Here is an 18040-nt window from a genome sequence, read left to right on the forward strand (position 1 = left end):
TTACAAGTTCACCCCCTCTGTTCCCCATGATGTTAAGTGACATTCCCGGATTATTTTTCTACTCAATAGGTGGTAGCAAGCTTCTCCTTTTTAAACACTCAGAATCATAAATGTGGCTAGACACTACCAAATGTCCTCTGCGGGCAATATTGCCCTGAATGGAGAACAACTCAATGTTCTCAATACCTCAGAGGGAGATTTATAGGAGACATATGTGGATGCAATGATTTTCCTTTGGGATTTTGTTTTGAAATGATCCCATTAACTGTTGGGAGTGGAGGAAGCCCTGCGTGTGTGAGATTCTGTGTGAATATGTGTTGATACAGGCATGGCTGTGTCAAGGACCACAGAGCCTCAGACTCCAAGGGAAATAGCAGCGCCTTCTCTTCTGGTTCACGTATGGAATGATGCTGATTCTATGTGCAGGAATGTCTACCATAGCTTTTCCCCTGAGATATTTACAGCCTGAAGACTCTTCCCCTACAGAGACCACCTCTACTAGCCAAACCTGCCTCCGTGTTGGCTATACATCATAAACCTTCCCTCCTTGATTATCTGTATGGTATAACCCTCTCTTCTTTGTTCAGCTGTACATGATGACTCCGCTTTTCTGTTCAACTCTATTCCTGGATAGTGAAGTTTCTTCAGCTGAGAGCCCAGACTACCCAAGCTTTTTTTTTTTTTTTTTTTTTTTTTTTTTTGTATCTGTGTCAGGCTCTGTCTTTATTCACATTCCCTTACCATCCCAGTCAAGTATACTCTTGGAACCGTGCTAGACACGGCACGTAATGTTCCATAATGAAAAGGTTGAAGTGCACAATACATGTTAAGAAGTCCGTTCAGCTTTGGCGTGGTGGTTTAAGTGAGCATGGCCCCCATTGGCACGTCTCCTTGATGGAACTGTTTGGGAAGGATCAGGAGATGTGGCCTTAGAGGAGGTGTGGTGCTGCGATGGGCTTTGAGGTTTCAAATGCCCACACCAATCCCAGGAGGGGATGGTACTTTCTCCCTCCTCCCTTCTCTCTCTCCCCCTCCTTTCTCTCTCTCCCTCCCTTCTCTCTCTCTCTCTTCTCCCCTCCCTTTCTTTCTGTCTGGTGGTTGTTGTCTCAACATGTAAACTCTCAGTTACTGCTTCAGCACCATGCCTGTTTGCCTGCTACCACACTCCCTGCCTTGATGGTCATAGACTTTAGCCCTCTCAAACTATAAGCCTCCAAATTAAACACTTTCTTTTACATGTTGCCTTGGCCACTGTGCTTTGTAGTGATGATTTTGGGAAGTTTGGTTTCTTTAGAAAACACAGAAATATTTTAAGACTATTATTTCATTTTAATCCAAGGTATGGGATATGGAGCTGCTTCAGATTTTCCACAGCAGATGACTGTGATTTGCCCCATGCTCAGCAGTGTATGATTTTGCCAGCTGCAGATAGTTTCTGTGAGCGTGTGACATTTGGAATTCTGGGAACTTTTCAGGGGGTCTATAAATGTTAGGGGCCTGAGAGTTGGTGGGTTGTTGTTGGTTGCGGTTTGTTAAATTAGTTGTGCAAAATGAAGGAAAACAACTGTTGCCTCTGATTCTGACCAGCAGAAAGGAACGACAACACTACGTTCTTCTCAAAGCAGTTTATTCAGGAACCTTTCAACATGCATGCAGGAATCTTTCTCCAGAAATCAATCTCTCTAGTAATCTTTCCTTCCCCTCCGCCCCCAATTGCAATCCCTTATACAACCCCTCAACCACGCCCCATCAGCCCAGTCCATGTAACAGCAGTCCATCAGCCAGAATCATCACTTGTCATATGGTCCGATCTTGCATCATGGTGTACCTGCGCAGTTCACACGATGGTCGTGGCTTACTTTCAGGTGTATGAAGAAGTCAGATACAAGTCATAAGACTTAGCTTCAGTCCTGGGCACCATCTTGGTACTGCTGCCACACCGGCTCCTCACAAACAAGAAGGAATTAGATGTCATGACAGAGAAGATCAAACTTGCCCTAAGAGAACTCAATGCCCCTAATCAGCAGGAAGTAATCTAGCAATAAAGTTGCGGCTGCTGATACCTGGCTTCATTCAGGGATATCTTTCCTTTCCTCTCTGTCCTTTTTTTCTCTCTTATCTAGTGTTAGAGGATTGAAAGAGCTGAAGAAAATGGTGGAAGAAAGAAGAATCCAGAAAGTAGCAAAGGACTGGCTACAATGTTTTGTCACAGAAACAGAAAAGTAAGTAAGACACTTGGCTTTCCATTAATGTGATGGATTTCGTATTCTGCAATATCCTCTCAAAGGTGAACATCCTAGATAAAATACAGTAACTACTGACCTTCTTAGCTCATATCTCAGTTCAGCTTTTCCATGCGACCACTAAAATCCAGGGTCCTAAGTTTCAAATCTGACTGAGGCTGCTCAATGGTAGAGCGTTTACCCAGCGTGTGCAAAGCCTTTGAACGTTCTCCAGCACTAAAGTGAAAACATTTGATTGGGTGAGGTAGGATTTGCCTCAGAGGTCACTACCTCTGTGGAGTCCTTGGCCAGGAGCCACTGGGACCTACTTCAATTACTTAGTTTGACTCCCTTTGCAGGTTCTCCTGCCAACTCTACCTTGGGGCCTCCTCATCTTCCCGACCCCAAGGCTTGGCCCTGTAGAGCTGTGCTCAGAGCTAGACTCATTCTGGACAGACCTTTAATAACTCGCAAGGAGTCCAACACATCAGCTTCTGTTTATAAAAACGTCAGCATGTGACTGTGCATGATTACCTACATACACATATGCAACTTCACAAGGCCACCTAGTGTTTTGATTGGCTAGTCAAGAGGACACAGGCCCTCACAGAGGTCATGCCACCTGGTGTCTCTGCCTAGACTGACATAAAAGCCCCTAAATCTTCCCCAGGATCCCGGGGCCTTTAGAGATTTAGCCAGAATCACCTCACCATATGGGTCTTGGATTCTTATTCAAGCCCTTCAGTGGGTCAGAGTTCAAGGAAGGGCCTTAGCGGGAGACAAATTGGATTAAGTTTTGGGCTAAGTCAAAGAACTTGCCCTGAGGTGGAAATGATGGGGGTTAGATCTGTGGCTTGCTGCCCAGTTCAAGGTTTAGCTGAGCCTTCCCAGCAGGGCAACACAGTGGCAAACACCTTAGACTCTTGGGAAACTTGGCCTGTAGAGATCCCTGAGCAGAGTGGCCAGATGGTTTTTGTTTTTGTTTTTTTTTTCCTCCTTGTTCCAACCACAGCAACTTGTTTCTAAAAGTGGGCGGTGGCTGCCTCCAGGAGAGCTCTTGAGGTGAACCTGTGGCTGGAGGCTGGAACCCACCCACTTCCTTTCCTGGTCTGTGTGCTCTGAGTCATCCATCCATCCCTCATCTACACCGATTTTCTGCTACCAACATACTTGAACGGAAACTTGTCTGGCCGCTGAGCTTCAAGTGACTGAGAGTCGTGGGTGGACTTACATAAAAAAGTCCGCTATTTGTAACAGAAAGGGAGTATCATACAGGATTTCAAGAGAGTTTAGAAGTCTTAGAGACCTCGGTTCAAATCTAAGGCAAAAATATAAATAAAATACAAAGATAAATCTTTAAAAAATATTTATAACATAAAATATAAATCTTTTTAAAAATATTAAAAATTAAAAAGGAGGAGGAAATTTTACTTGACTATGTTACAGTGGCATTTATGATTAAAAGTAGAGCTTTTGAGACATAAAAATTGCATTTCCATGTAGTCTTCGTGACTGAAACCTGGTGGCTTTAGAATAAGGGACTAGAAGGCTTATATATGTCCATAAGCTCCTGGTCTCCTGCTGTGTGATGCTCTGCACCACCTCAGAGGCTGATGACAAAAAGACTCTGATCCCAGAATTGTGAACTAAGTAAGCCTCGTTTCTTTGTAAAGCTACACTGACCTAGTTAGTTTTGTCAACTTGACACAGCTAGCCACCTTTGAGAAAGGAGCCTCAGTTGAGGGATTAGCTAGCTCAGGCTGGTTGATGGCTATCTGTCTTAGTAGTTAATTGATACCTGAGGGCCCAGCACTCTGTGGGCAGCAGCATTTCCTGGCCAGGTGATCCTGGGCTGTGTAAAGAGAGCGGGCCAAGTGTGAGTCAGCAAACAAATCAGCAAGCTGCAGTTCGTGGTTTCTACTCGAGCGCCTGCTTGAGTTCCATCCCTGGCTGCCTTGGATGAACCGTGACCTGGAAGAAGCCAAATAAACCCTTTCCTCGCTTAAGTTATTTTTGGTCAGTATGTTTTACCACTGCAACAGAAAGGAAAGCACAACAGTTACCCAGTCCCAGCTATTTTGTTATAAATGCACAATGTATCAATAGAGAAAACTATCAGTCTTCTGGTATTCCCAGGTTGATCTCATTGCTCCAGATCCAGGTGCAGCTCTGTAGCCAGGCTGGCTGGCTGGCTGGTTGCAGAATAAGCCCTTTGTGGAGAGTGGGTCAGGAGAGTCAGCATTGAGACTGAGAACGTCTAGTACGTCATAAATGCGAAGTGGAGAAAAGTCAGCCAAAGCCAGCTCTGGTCAACTTTGCACCTTCTGGGCAGAGCAGGACTGAGAGGCAGAGAAATGTAGATGCTGAGTTGTCCTTGACATGTGCCTGGAACCAACCATTCCTGAAGTAGTATTTTTCCTTTACAGGAATTAGCTCTTTCCTTCCTAAAAACAGCCTGAGTTTGGCTACTGCTAATGGCAACCAAGAGGATTGTGACTGATGCATTGATTCATATTTTTATTTTGATGAACAATTTGCAATTTTTACACTGTGGCATTAAAAAACCATCTCTGATATGTTTGACAACACACTTTGACAGTTCTATCTATTTATGACAAGAACTTGCTGGGAAGCTGTGGGAACCTCCTCTGTGTTGGCTCTCCTCCTTTTTTAAGCATACTGTTATTCAGAACTCCAGGATGTAGGGTAATAAGATGGTGGTGAAAAAGAAGGAGGAAGAGGAGAAGGGGGAAAATAAGAAGGAGAAGGAGAAAAAGAAGGAGGAGGAGTAGGGAAAGGATGAGGAAGAGGACGAGGAGGAGAAGATGATGATGGTGGTGGTGGTGGTGGTGGTGTTGGTGTTGGTGATGATGATGACTGGGTTTCAAAAGGATTATAGCAACCATGAGTAGGATTTCAGTGACAAAAGGCAAAATAAGCTTACTCAGCAGACCAATATAATAATTCATATGAGAAGTAACAAGCATTTTCAGAAGGCAAAGGCCATAAAACTGGAATGGAGAGATGCTGCAGGGGTAGGGTGACACTGTCCTGGTAAGGGGCAGGGCCAGTTCTCCCTCCCACGCCACACCACAAGGTCAGCTCTACTGTGCCATCCAGGTGAGGTGTGGGCCTGCTTTCCTGTGTGCTGCAGCCCTTGAGGGTTAGGCTGTTTTTCCAGAGAAACCAGAGGCGAGGATGCAGTGGGAATTCAGCACCAAAGGCTGGTGGAGACTGGGAGATAGGAGGGGCCTGGGGAAGTCTAAGGTTGCCTTGTCCTGATTTGCCCAGGGCTTTCCTGGTTTATAACCTGAAGTCCAGCATCCTGAAAACCCCCCTAAGCCAGAAAAACTGAGACATCTGGCCAGTCTAAGAAGATGGAAGGAGGGAGAGGGTTGGTTCGAGATGAGCCTCCTCACAGAACACCCTGAAGGAAAGGGCTCCAATGAAGGCACTTCTTGTTCTTGCCCAAAGACTAGTTTGTTGGGTTTTTTTTTTTTAATTACGTTTGTGTGCATGTGTGTACGTACATGTGTGTATGAGCCAGCGCACTTCTGGAGGCAAGGAGATAACTCAAGAGAGTCAGTTCTCTCCTTCCGACATGTGAGTTGCAGGTTGGAACTCAAGTTGTCAGTTTGGCAGCAAGCACCTTTCCCCACTGAACCATCTCATTGGCCCTCAAGACCAGTTCTGTTCTGGTTTTCAGGGTTCACGTTACTTCTTAGCCCTCGGCCTCCACACCTCCCAGAAACACTGGGTATCTTCCAGTCAGCTCAGGTAACTGGTTTGGTTCCAGCAAGTGGACCCTAGCACAGACCAATTAGAAAAATTCTGGATTCTTCAATTTTAGAGTCTCCAGGCTCAAATGGAGCTCTGCACAAAGGGTTCATTCTCAGTGACTGTTTCCGGCTCATGCCAAGGGGGGACCTAAGAGTGTAAACAACTCTGCAGCCACTGTGGCTGGGGACACAGGAAGCTGCCTCTCCCCTGTAAACAACAGGCCAAGATCAGTAGTAGCACCTGCTTGCTGCAGCTCTTACCACCAGGCACTGATTGGTGCTCAGGTCTAAACTGAGGGAAATTATTATTAGGTACGTTAAAAAAAAAAAAAATCAAACGAGGATGCCCCAAAGGTGAATTCTTTTTAAGCCTCTTTTAAGTTGACAATGGAGTGAACCCTTGATTATTTTAGCCTTTGGATTATTATAAAGAACAAGTTAGACAACAGATTGGGAGTTAGCCTGTAAATTTCAAAATATTTAAACATAGGCCTTATCACAAGGTCATGTTTAAAATAAAGAAACTCAATATTTGACTTGCAGAAAGCGTGGTTATTGCCCTCAGGGAACCTTAAACCTTACTTGTAAAAGTAAGACATATATCTAGGTATGATAAGAATTTAACTATATTTGCAAAGTAATCTATAAGGAAGCAGAAACCAACATTGTGTCAACTTCCCAGCCAGCCCCTTTCCCCACAGTGCCCAGAGCCATCTTCTGAAGGAGGATGAGGAGAGTGCTCAGTTTTTCCAGGGCAGGAAGCAGGAAGCTGTGCTTCCATACCTAACCTTATACACAGACGTTCTAGGAAGACCAGGACTAGAAAGGAACAAACCTAAACTGGGTGTGGAGGTGCACGCCTATAATCCCAGCCTTCATCGAAGGGATGACATAAACCCCATTTGTCTCCTTTTAAGGACCAGGACTGATTTTGAAAAGAAGGCCATAAAGAACCAGCTCCAGGAGCAGACCACAAGTTCCAGGAACTAGGCCATAAGGTACAAGTTCCAGGAACAGACCATAAAAACCAGATACAAGGTCTTAAAACCCCCTCCCAAAGAACAGCCTGGGGATAACCACAAGAATGGGGAAATAGCTTATCTCAGAAATGGTTATCTGTGCAGGGCAGCCCTATCTCATCCTACGGTTAAACGATCTTGATGTAGGAATGCTTACCACTCACCACTTGTGACCGAACCCTAACATCCACTAACGAAATTTGAGATTACCTAACCCTTCTAGAGAGTTCCTCAATTCCCATAAGAAGGCCTACATGCCTTTGTCTGGGGTCGCCATTTTGGAGAAAGGTTGAACCTCACATCTGGTTTGTTTCTGCAAAGTAAACACTCTGTCTTTGAATGCTATCTGAGTCTGGAGTCTTCCTTCAGCTATTTTTGGACCATTACATATAGGCGGGAAGAATCCAGTTAGAGGCTGGCCTGGGATATATAGAAAGTTTCAGGCCTGTCTGGAATATGAGACCTTTTAAAAACAAAACAAAACAGCAGCCGCAGCAGCAACAACAACAAAAAAAAAGAGAGAGAGAAGAAAAAGAAAGAAAGGAAGAAAGAAAGAGAGAAAGAAAGGAGAAAGAAAAGGAAGAGAGAAATAAAGGCTGTGGAAAGCCACGACTTCAGTATGTTGCTGAGAATTTAATTCCATAAGTAGTTATAGGCCATCTATGTGACCTCATGGTCAAGCTCCAAGCCTGATGTGGATAAGGGGGCTCCGCCCCATATACTCTCTTAGGCTGATGGAGTTGATCATGGATTGTTGCCACCTCATCACTGGCTTGCAAAGTAGTATGGGGGAGAAAGAAAAGCACAAGGTGTTTATCAGAGTCAGGACTACGGGTGGCTTGTGTCACTTCCATGAAGACTCAAGTGGCTAAAACCAACTTGCAGTGAAAGACAAGGATATGTTCATGTCTTTTCTTCCCTAGAGGGAAATTGAAATAAAGTTTGATAAACTAGGCAATATATCAATCATGACTTCTGCTTCAAAAAAAACCTTACCACATCTAGAAGTTAAGCCATATTTTGTTGCTTTCTATCTCCATTTTGCGGATAAGAAAACCAAGGCAAAGAGAAAGGAAATCTCTTATTCAAGTTCCTACACCCAGAGTGAGGCACAGTAGGGATTAAAACTCTATTTGTCCTCTAGAGTTCTTCTCCAACAACTAAGCCATATGCCCTTTGGCGTAGACATCATCATAAGCATGGAGTCATGTCATGACCCGGTGTCCCCTGTGCCTCCTCCAGCCACACACAGCTTCAGGCAATGGTGTTTGAGTCTCATCAGATCACCTGGCCAGTGTTCATGCCTAAGACATTGGTTGTATAAACATATTTCCAATACTCTTGATCTGTCTATCTTGGCATCGCATCTGTTCACAGGATGCGACTGAGAGCTTGATTGTGACTACAATGCTGTCTGGCTAGGTGCCATTTCTAAATGTGATACATCTGGCATGGGCATCGGCATCCGTGACAAGCACTGTGTTATCTATCTCTGTCCTTAGGTGAGACATTCTGGCTCCCCTGTCCTTAACCACTCTCAGCATACGTTCTTCTCATTCTTTAGGAAAAAGTCAAATGGATTGTGTCTTTCTCCTAAATCAATGCCATGGGGCAGATTATGTACTGACAAGTGGCTGGCCCGGAGAGGAGCTGAGTGGTGGATGCTGTAGGAATCCAAGTTATCTCAAGCCTCAGAATTACTCAAGTTTCCTTATGTAACCTGGGCAGCCAAGGTCAGACTAGAGCAGAAGCAATGTAAGAGCTACACCTTCAGAAACATCCACTCTCCAAACCTAACACGAACATGGATTTTGTTTATTTTATTCTTTGCTGCACAATGAATACCCAGAATCTAGTAGAATATCTTGAAATCTGGTAGATGCGCCATTACTCATGTTGAGTAAATTGTTGACTAAATAAAGCCTTATAGTACAGTGGTAGAGTACCGACATAAAAAAGAGACCCAGCTTAGAACCTCTCAGGCTGGGTGACCACTTATAAGTTACTTTTTCTCTCTGACCTCTTTCTTCCTTATTGGTAAAATGAGCCACTTATTACCTGTCCCTTGGATTATTGTGAGATACATATGACTGATGTAAACTACTGATACTGTTAGGATGTTCTTTTTTTTTTTTTTTTTTTTTTTGTTCTATTGGCTTAACAAGATGCTTAAGCAAAGGAACATAAAGAAAGAATATGATTATTTTGGTCTCATGTGTTTTGGTCCCTCGTGATAGGGGATGAGGTGTGGTGGGGCAAAAAAGTTCACAGGAGGAAGTGGAAGAGGGAGAAAAGAGTGAGAGGGGGAGGGGGAGGGGGAAGGAAGGAGGAGGGGGAGGGGGAGGAGGAGGAGAAAGATTTAGTAGGGTCTATCCCCAAGGGCAGGCCTCCAGTGATCCACTTCCTGCCTCCGAATAAGTCACTCCCCCTAAAATTTCCAGCCTCTTCCCAAATAGCACCACTGCTACCTGAGGACCTTAATTTGTGGGGACATTTTATATTCAAACCGTAAGAACCACCCAGTACAAGGGAGCTATCGATGGCGTTAGCCTGCCTGCAAACAGTCCTTTCCAAGTTCCCCTTAGACACCTTTGCAAGTCACCAAAGGCTTCTTGGCTATAAGACTTCTCTTGGACTCCCCATCAACCTCCCCTTCTCTCTCTCTTTCCCCCCACTCTCCCCCTCCTTCTTCCCCTCCCTCCTTCCCTAGCCCCTTGTCTGATGCTGAGGTTTCAAACATCACTTTGCAGCACATACCCTGTAGGGTGCTAATGTCTCCAGCTGATTGGTGGCATATATGGCACCTTTTTCCTATTCAAACCCAGTGATATCAATGCTGAGCCGATAGCATCTGGGCCACTGCTGCAGCCAGTGCCTGGAAACATTAGGTATTGGTCAGAGGCACCCACTATGGCTCATTAAAGTCACCCAGTGTCTCTCTGTTAGGTCACTTGATTGAGCTTCTTATGAAGAGACTTCAGTTGCTGAAGCAGGAAGCACCCTAGAGCACCATACCCCACATGGCTCTACAAACAGAGCAACATCACTATCCACAGGGCGTCTCTTGTACTGGTCTCCTGGAAGTGTCTACGACTGCCTCTGCACTACGGTGCTCCAGCCCCTGCCTGCCCCCAGATAACTGGGATATACTTGGATCCATAGGTTACGACGAGACGGAGAGCAGAGAGGTTCATACCAGGTGTTTATGAAAACCGTCCCTTCCCTCAAAAGTCAAGGGCATTTCTTATCTGCAGCAGCTGGCACCTGCCAGTTTCCCTTCACTTTCCTTCAGTTTCCTTTGGCTCCGTAGCCCCTCCTACAAATTGTCCTACGAACAAGGACTCCCTGATGACCCTCTCTCTATACAACTCCAGGTAGGTCTAAGCCCCACCTAAAGATGTCTTGCATCAAGTCCAGAGCCTTGTCACATTTAAGAGGGAAAATTTGAGAGAGCAAAACCGAGAGGCGTTTGCATTCTTGGGTTTTCCAGGCCTGATCAACAGAAGGCATGGAGATTACAACACCAAGGTCTTCTCTGATAAATTAGGAAAACATTGCTGATTCGGAGAATGAGGTAAAGGTGGGAAGCACTGGCTTCACAGACCAGGTGGGAGAAAAGTTCTTCAGAAACCATTAAGCAAGGAGCTATTTGCAGAGTTTATGTCTAACATGCAAATTCTGATAAAGCTTGAAAATCAGACAGTCTGGTAGAGGCTCTTGGTGAGACCATGCTATAAACTTTTTGTAGTCTGCCTCTAATGATTCTGTGGTACTGGGAAAAAACACCACAATCTGCCCCTCTTCCTCCCCTTACCATTGGACAAGGAGGAAAAGCAATCATATCTTAGAACTCTTTTTGTTTGTTGTATTTTTTTTTTTTTTCAAAACAGGGTTTCTCTGTGTAGCCTGTGTCCTGGAACTCAATCTGTAGACCAGGCTGGGCTTGAACTCAGAGATCTGCCTGCAAATGCATGCACCCCGCCCCCCAGACTTGGGGACATTATAAAACCTATGTGGAATTAGCTGTTAAGGACTGAGGATAGAGCTACTGGCTTATACATGCCAGGCAAGTGCTCTACATGGACCCACAGCCCTCCTCCTGTAGTGTGTGTAGTGCATAATCCTAATGCTTTAAGAGGGTCGCACCTTATAGGCTAACAGGGTGCCTTATCTAATTGAAGTAACATGAGATATCCACCACGACACCCCCCCCCCCATCCCCCTACCCCAGAGGTGGAGGCAGAGGATAAAAGAAAGGTGCAGAATCTGTGTGTGTGATGAGAGAATGGGGAAGCGCGAGACACAAAGAGAGGAGAGAGCGAATATCCATTTTTAAGTCTGCTTGGCTAGACGTAGTTTGTTTCATGCTTTGCACACTCACTCCGGTGAGTGAGCTTTTGTCAAATCAGGGCTGAACTCTGCAACTGGATTGACGTGGCAGGAGGATGTGGTCGGGTTCTGTTTTCAAACATGGTCTCCTGGGACAGACAGCATTTTTGACTCCTGGTCTGTCTGGATAGCCTGCCTTTGTCTTGGGGCAGTTGGGGTGGGTGACTGCGTCCGGTGGGGTGGGGGTGATTCACACATGTTTATTGAAGTGGCAGTTACAGTTGCAAGAGGATTCAGGGCAGGGATAACCTGGGGGTTGATGAGTCAATATTTCAGGGCTTGGCTAATCCTGTGGAAGCTCACAGCCAGGCTGATTTTACTTGGCTCCAGAGAATGTTCTGAGGACATTTTACCTAAAAACTGGCCTTGGCTCAACCTGCAACAGTGTAGTAGAGTGACTCCTAAACCGACTCAGTTCAATGTCATTAGAACCCTTTCCTTTTAATTTTTTTTTTTTCACAAAGTGGATGTACTTAAATTTTCTCAATTTTATAAAATTGGGCATTCTGGCCATTCCCAGCCTTTATTTTGTTTGTGTTTTGTACAATTATAAATTTCACTATGGGGCTGGTGAGATGGCTCAGTGGGTAAGAGCACCCGACTGCTTTTCCGAAGGTCCTTAGTTCAAATCCCAGCAACCACACGGTGGCTCACAACCACCTGTAATGAGATCTGACTCCCTCTTCTGGAATGTCTGAAGACAGCTACAGTGTACTTACATGTAATAAACAAACAAATAAATAAATAAATCTTTAAAAAAATTTTCACTATGATAAACTTTTGAGGGGGAGGGTTTCTATTTAAAAAACAAAATCATGGTCTCATATAGTCCAGGCTAGCCTTACCATGTAGCCAAAGATGACCTTGTGGCTCCACCCCCCCCCCCCCATGCTGGGATTACAGGCATGGACTTTTGTGCACACACAAACACACACTCACACACACACACACACACACACACACACACGCACATGCACACATTTACTGGTAGTCATCCACTTCAAGATGACATCAGATTGAGCAAGACTAGCATTGTTGTTTCTCCCAGGAGACCGACTGTAAGGAACACAGAACAGTGACCACATCCTTGGCCAGCACTCAGCTTCCAAAACATTAGCATTTGGTCAATAATTGCCAGCTTCCCTGGGACCAACCAGATAGACCCAAATATATTCTCCATGCCAATCCTGTCCCCAGGTACTCTGCTTCTGGTCAGCTTGCCTCCAGCCTCCTTGTGTAGCCATGGTCCAGCTGGACAATAGTGGAAGCATTTCCTTTTCAAAAGCACTTCTCCATCCTTTGGTTCCTCATCAAAACAGTGATGGCGGCTGAGTCCCGGGGGTAGCACCCTCTTTGTAGAACTCACTCCTTCTGGGTCACATCAGAGTGGTTTTGCTGACATCCACCCTGCTGGCAGGGCTTCCCTCAGGTGGATATTGAACCTGAAGGAATGTCACAGGCTGACACTGAGCCCTTGGGTTAATCCCAGCCAAGAAACTCGGCTTCCAAGTGTCTCACACACAAGCCTACGAGGCTTTGGGCCCTGTGCCTTCCTTAGGCTTGCAGCAAGAGGAGAAGCAAAAAGCCATGCAAAATAAATGTGCTGCCAAGCTCAGATTGCCTTAGTCCATCACCCCGCTGTAGCACCAGCCTGTGGTGCTGTGCCAATTACCACCACAAACACTGAAGACACTTTTCAAAACATGGTCAAATAAACGCCAACAGGGCCAGCCAGGCGTTAAAACACTCGGACAAGATTGTCAACGCAAAGAAATACATTGCCGGTAAATAGGAGTCTGGGCTACGGTTAAGCAGTCACCTGGGTGACAGCCCCATGGTTAACCTTTTTGTGGACAGACCTGACCTGTCAATCCCCTCAGAGTGCCCTGGCTAAAGAGGACAGACGGCTCTGAGATGGGAGAGAGCAGACACGGAATTCATTCAGATTGAAACAGTGGTGGTTTTCTGCACTGTTATTTGCTGGGGAACCACAGGGTAGATGTTGGGGTGTCAGCTGAGGTCACTGTGGAGCAGATGTGAGTGTTCTCAGCTGTGTAAAGCTTTACAGCCAGATTCATCCACAGGGACACACGTCTTCTAACAACCTGTCGTGTGGATCTAGCACCAAATTTCCTTGAGGGTTTGAAGCTATCTTTGAAGTATTTAGCACCTCGGAGGGCTACCTTTTTTCTCATTAAGGTTCCTTTACACGCTTTTGGGGCCACTGCAGGTGCCTGCATTCTGGATTTCTAAGGGAAATTTTTGAAAAGTTCCTCTCTAAACTAATAGTTTGAGAAGTTAAGCTAGGTTTTTGTTTTGTTTGTTTTTGTTGTTGTTTTGCTTTTTTAAAAATGTTTTTGTTTCTGTTTTGAGACAGGATTTCATGTGTCCCCGAAGAGCCTCAAAGTTGCTACATTGTCAAGGATTTTGACTCCTCCGACTTCACTTTCCAAGTGCCCCCTGAACCCAGGTCCTCTTGAAGAGCAGCGAATGCTCTTCTATCTCAGGGCCATCTCTCCAGACAAACTGTGCTCATTCTCTCACCCGTTTCCCCATGAACCAGACTTCTAAACCCTACTCAGCATTATTACAGAACACATCGAGTTTAACCTCTGCAAACCTTCCAAGTTACTTATCATCATAATTACATAATTAGTGTCCCCTTTTTGAGACTCAAAGATTTAACCTACCCATGGTCCCACAGCCAGGAGTGTCCACAGTCTCAGTTGACAAAATCAGACAGAATGTTTGGTGGTGGCGGGGGAGGGGGGAGACTGGGGACTGGTGGTGGTGGTGACTGTAGAATTTCTGCTCTCTTTAGGGCTGGAGGTGCTTCCCCGACTGCCCTGCTAGAGTGGAGGGTGCAGAGTCTAAAGGCTTAGAGGGCACATGTAGAGGGACTTGTGGTTGGAATAGCCACCAATAGCAAGGGAGTGCATACAGGAAACATCTCTTTGGATATCTTAATGCAATTATAGGCAAGAAATAGAAGAAGTTAGTGTTGCTGGGGCAGTTCTGGATGTGCACTAGAACTAGGCAGATCATTTCCTGGATATAAAGGAAAGGTGTAAGAAAAAAAACCAACCAACCAGACCCAAAAAAAAAAAAAAAAAAAATACAGAGAATGTTCCCAGTGCCTTCTCCAACCCCGAGCAGCTGCAGAGGGCGAAACAAATGAGCTTCTAAAGATGGAATCCTTTGTTTGAATACAGGTTAAATTTGGCTTCTCTACTTAGAGCCCAGGTCAGGCAGCTGATACCTTAATGCTTGCACCAAGCAGTAAAAATGAGCTCTTGGGAAAATAGTGCTGTAGCTATTTATTAGAAAACTCAAGACCTTGTATAAGTGGAGGATGAATCGAGGGACCAAATCAGGTTGAGGAGAGAAAGGAGCCTGCCCATCCAGGAGGAAGGCCATTTTTTTTTCCTGCAATAAGTTAGGCTCCTAAACCTCTTTGTCTGGTGCAGTTAGGTAACAGGATCACCTGGTAATGAATCTAGTAATGAATCTCTAGTCCAAGTAGGAGTGGGCTGAGTGAGATGCGCCCTGGGGCGGAGTCCCAGGAGTCCACAACTGTAGGACCATGAAAGGCAGCCTGGTTCCCCGTTGAGCTAAGGTTGGAAACCCTGGTGACCCTGAGGGACACTTTGCCTGGTTCTCAGACACTAGGCTCCTGACACAAGACCACAGCCCTCCATAGATTTGTGGCCATCAGTCACATAAGGGCAACGCCCCAAGCCCCTCCACAAGTAGAGGATGTGGTCACATAGCCTCATGACAGATCTCCATTTTAATGAGGTACCTAAAGTAGCCTCAAGACAGATCTCCATTTTAATGAGGTCCTAAAGGCCTGGAGGCTTAGCCAATAAACTCCCCTTCCCAGATACTCCTCCCTGAAAAAGGTATTTAACCTCAGGCTTGCCCTGAGAAGTGGGGTAGGTTTTATTCATCTACTTTCTGCCATGACAATAAATGTCTTAAAACCATGGACTTTAATCCCAGCACTTGGGAAACAGAGGCAGGTGGATTTCTGAGTTCGAGGCCAGCCTGGTCTACAGAGTGAGTTCCAGGACAGCCAGGACTACACAGAGAAATCCTGTCTTGAAAAACCAAAAACCAAAAACCAAAAACCAAAAACCAAAAACCAAAAACCAAACCAAACCAAACCAAAACCCAAAAAAAACAAAAACCGTGGACTGCCTCTTTTCATCGGGATCCGCTGTGGGGAACAATGGAGCGGGCCTTTTCCTAAAGAGACATCTAATCTCCCGCAAAAGGCGTCTCAGTGCTCCCAGTCATGGGCTCCACCAAGCCAAGCCACTGGCAGAACAAGCCGGGCGCTGGCGTAAGCACAGTCAAAACTTCCGGCGTCCGACCTCCCCCAGCGGCTGAGACCTGTGGTGGATCGGATGCAGGACCCCTTAACCATTCACACAACCTGTTGTGTTGGTCCATGAAAGGGCAGGTCCACTCTGCTCCCAGCTCTGGCGCCAGCCCCACTATCCACCACCATGGGTGAACTGAGTGCACTCAGGAATCTCCAGGACTGGGAAGGAACTGTCTAATTTCTCCTCCTTATCACACATCGGTGTCTGCATAGCTTCCTGCCTCTCTGGCCCCCATACCTTCTCTAGCCTTTCCAGTAAGGAAGCTGATGCGTTTGTATATGTGCTGGTTCCATTCTGTGCTTTCTCACTTTCTGACTAAGGTTTCCAGGTCCCAAACTCTTAAGAATGAACAAGCTAGAAGGAAGACATTCTGTTCTTTCTGTCCTTCGGTCTTGTTCTTGGCCAGCCCTCCTCCCTGGGGGGGTGGGGTGGGGGGGCGGGGCGCGAAGTGGCCACCAAGTACTTGCACCTAGAAGAAACTGCATTTTGAAGTGCCATCACTCACTGCTGCGCTGGGCCACCAGCTTCTGAAACTGCATAGGCAGGGCACTCAGGAAACTCGGGCCAGGCCTGGGGAAATCTTTCTGAAGAGAACAACAACAACAACAACAACAACCTCCACTATTAACAATAATAACCCAGATTTTTGTTTGTTTTAAAATTTAGAGGTAAATCTCTCTCTCTCTCTCTCTTGGCTTGGGGTAGCTTTAGAGTAGCAGTTACTTAGTTCTGGAAAACATCAACGTAATTGCCTACTTAACCCTGTGAATTTCAGGATTTAGTAGCTGGAAGGCAAAGGTGCTCTAAAGGCTGAGTGAATGGGTGTGTCAGTGCCAGAGTCTGATGCAGATCTTTGCTACTTCCTTAGGGGAAGAAACATTTGCTGAGAAAGGATTTGGCTTGCTGCAGGCTGCTACTCACTGAGCTGGCTGTGTCCTTGCACAACTCCCTGGAGATGAAAGCTGTGCTTTCACAGAGGTTTCTGGAAACCTGGGTGCCAACAACACACGGTTGGAAGGATTATTCACAGATTATCATCCTTTTATGCTGCCTAGGATTCCCCAGGAGAGAACCAAGGGGTCAGGACATTCATAATGTGGAATGACCGAGTGACGGTGGCGTCACCATAGGTCTTTGTCACCTAGAGTTCTGTTTACAGTCTTTCAGTTTCTATTCTTCTCGGAAGAGCATATGCCTTTTATGAGACCCCAAGTATTAATAAACAGACTATAGACTTGTTTATTGTTGTGACCACACTATGTCAGGAACACAGACAAACATGTAGTGGAAAGATTTCCACTATATCAGAATAACATAGTGGAATATTGAATAACAATAAATTTATACCGTGTGGTATTGTTGACGAAAATTTACTAATTGTTGTCTAAATTTCCCTTGATAGCTGGCCATTTGGCAATCATAGGTTCTATTCCAGTCTTAATTATTATATTATAATTATAACTCTCAGATCTCAAACTACTCTTCATGAGATACGTAGTATATTTTACAGAATATCTACAAGAATATTTTTACTTTATTTTTTTAAGGCTGCAGAGTTCAAAGACATCTTCCTGAAAGCAGAGGCAGAGAGCAGTTAGAGATGCAAGGAGTCCCTACAGGTGCTTAGTTATTAATCACCTCAGCTGAAGAGCGGCTGCAGGCTTGAAGAGCTAAGCAGTTGAATCTGTGGGGTTGAACTACAAGTCAGTGGTATAAGATCACAGACACAAGGTCCTATATGTATATGGAGAGACTGACAGATGGATGATCAACAACTCCAGTGGGCCTTGTCAAACAGTGGGGACACTTGGGAGTTCTCTGCCGGCTGGGTTGCTCCCTTGATGCACACACCATGTGGTCAGATGACAGACTGATGGGACCATCATCACTGCAGCAGGAAGTGTCCTTGTTTCTAATGGGTCAAATGAGGAAGGCTATTGCAACCTTTCTTTGACTGGTATTTTCTTCTTTTTGTTTTTGTTTGTTTGTTCGATTTGTATTTATTATTAGCGTGTGTGGATGCCTGTGGGTGTGCAAGCCATGCAAACGTGTGGCAGCTGGAGAACAATTCTGCAGAGTTAGTTCTCTCTGTCCACTTAATGTGAGTTCTAGGACTTGACCCAGACTGCCAGGCTTGTGAGCAAGATGTGTAAAAGTGCTTGGCTCACAAGCCTAGTTCTCTCTGTTTGTCTGTCTGTCAGTCAGTCTGTCTATACTGGCTGTATTTGTGTGTCAACTTGACA

The 18040-nt window shown here is 45.4% G+C and overlaps 1 long non-coding RNA gene across 3 annotated transcripts in view; it reads right to left on the reverse strand.

Moving 5' to 3' along the window:
* Window positions 1-1569: 1569 nt before the first annotated feature.
* The window catches only part of Gm40446, a 62698-nt gene continuing 46227 nt past the window's right edge, over window positions 1570-18040 (reverse strand). For 2 of the 3 annotated variants that reach the window (XR_872838.1, XR_872837.2), the window contains exons 2-3: window positions 4021-4193; window positions 1570-1946 (exon numbers count right to left, since the gene is read on the reverse strand). This is a non-coding gene — a long non-coding RNA (predicted gene, 40446). Of the gene's footprint in view, window positions 1947-4020; window positions 4194-4285; window positions 4796-18040 lie in introns of those variants that run through there. The other variant, XR_872839.3, reaches the window with a different exon arrangement.

This window comes from Mus musculus, chromosome 12, assembly GCF_000001635.26.
Source record: "Mus musculus strain C57BL/6J chromosome 12, GRCm38.p6 C57BL/6J".
Classification (NCBI taxonomy): Eukaryota; Metazoa; Chordata; class Mammalia; order Rodentia; family Muridae; genus Mus; species Mus musculus.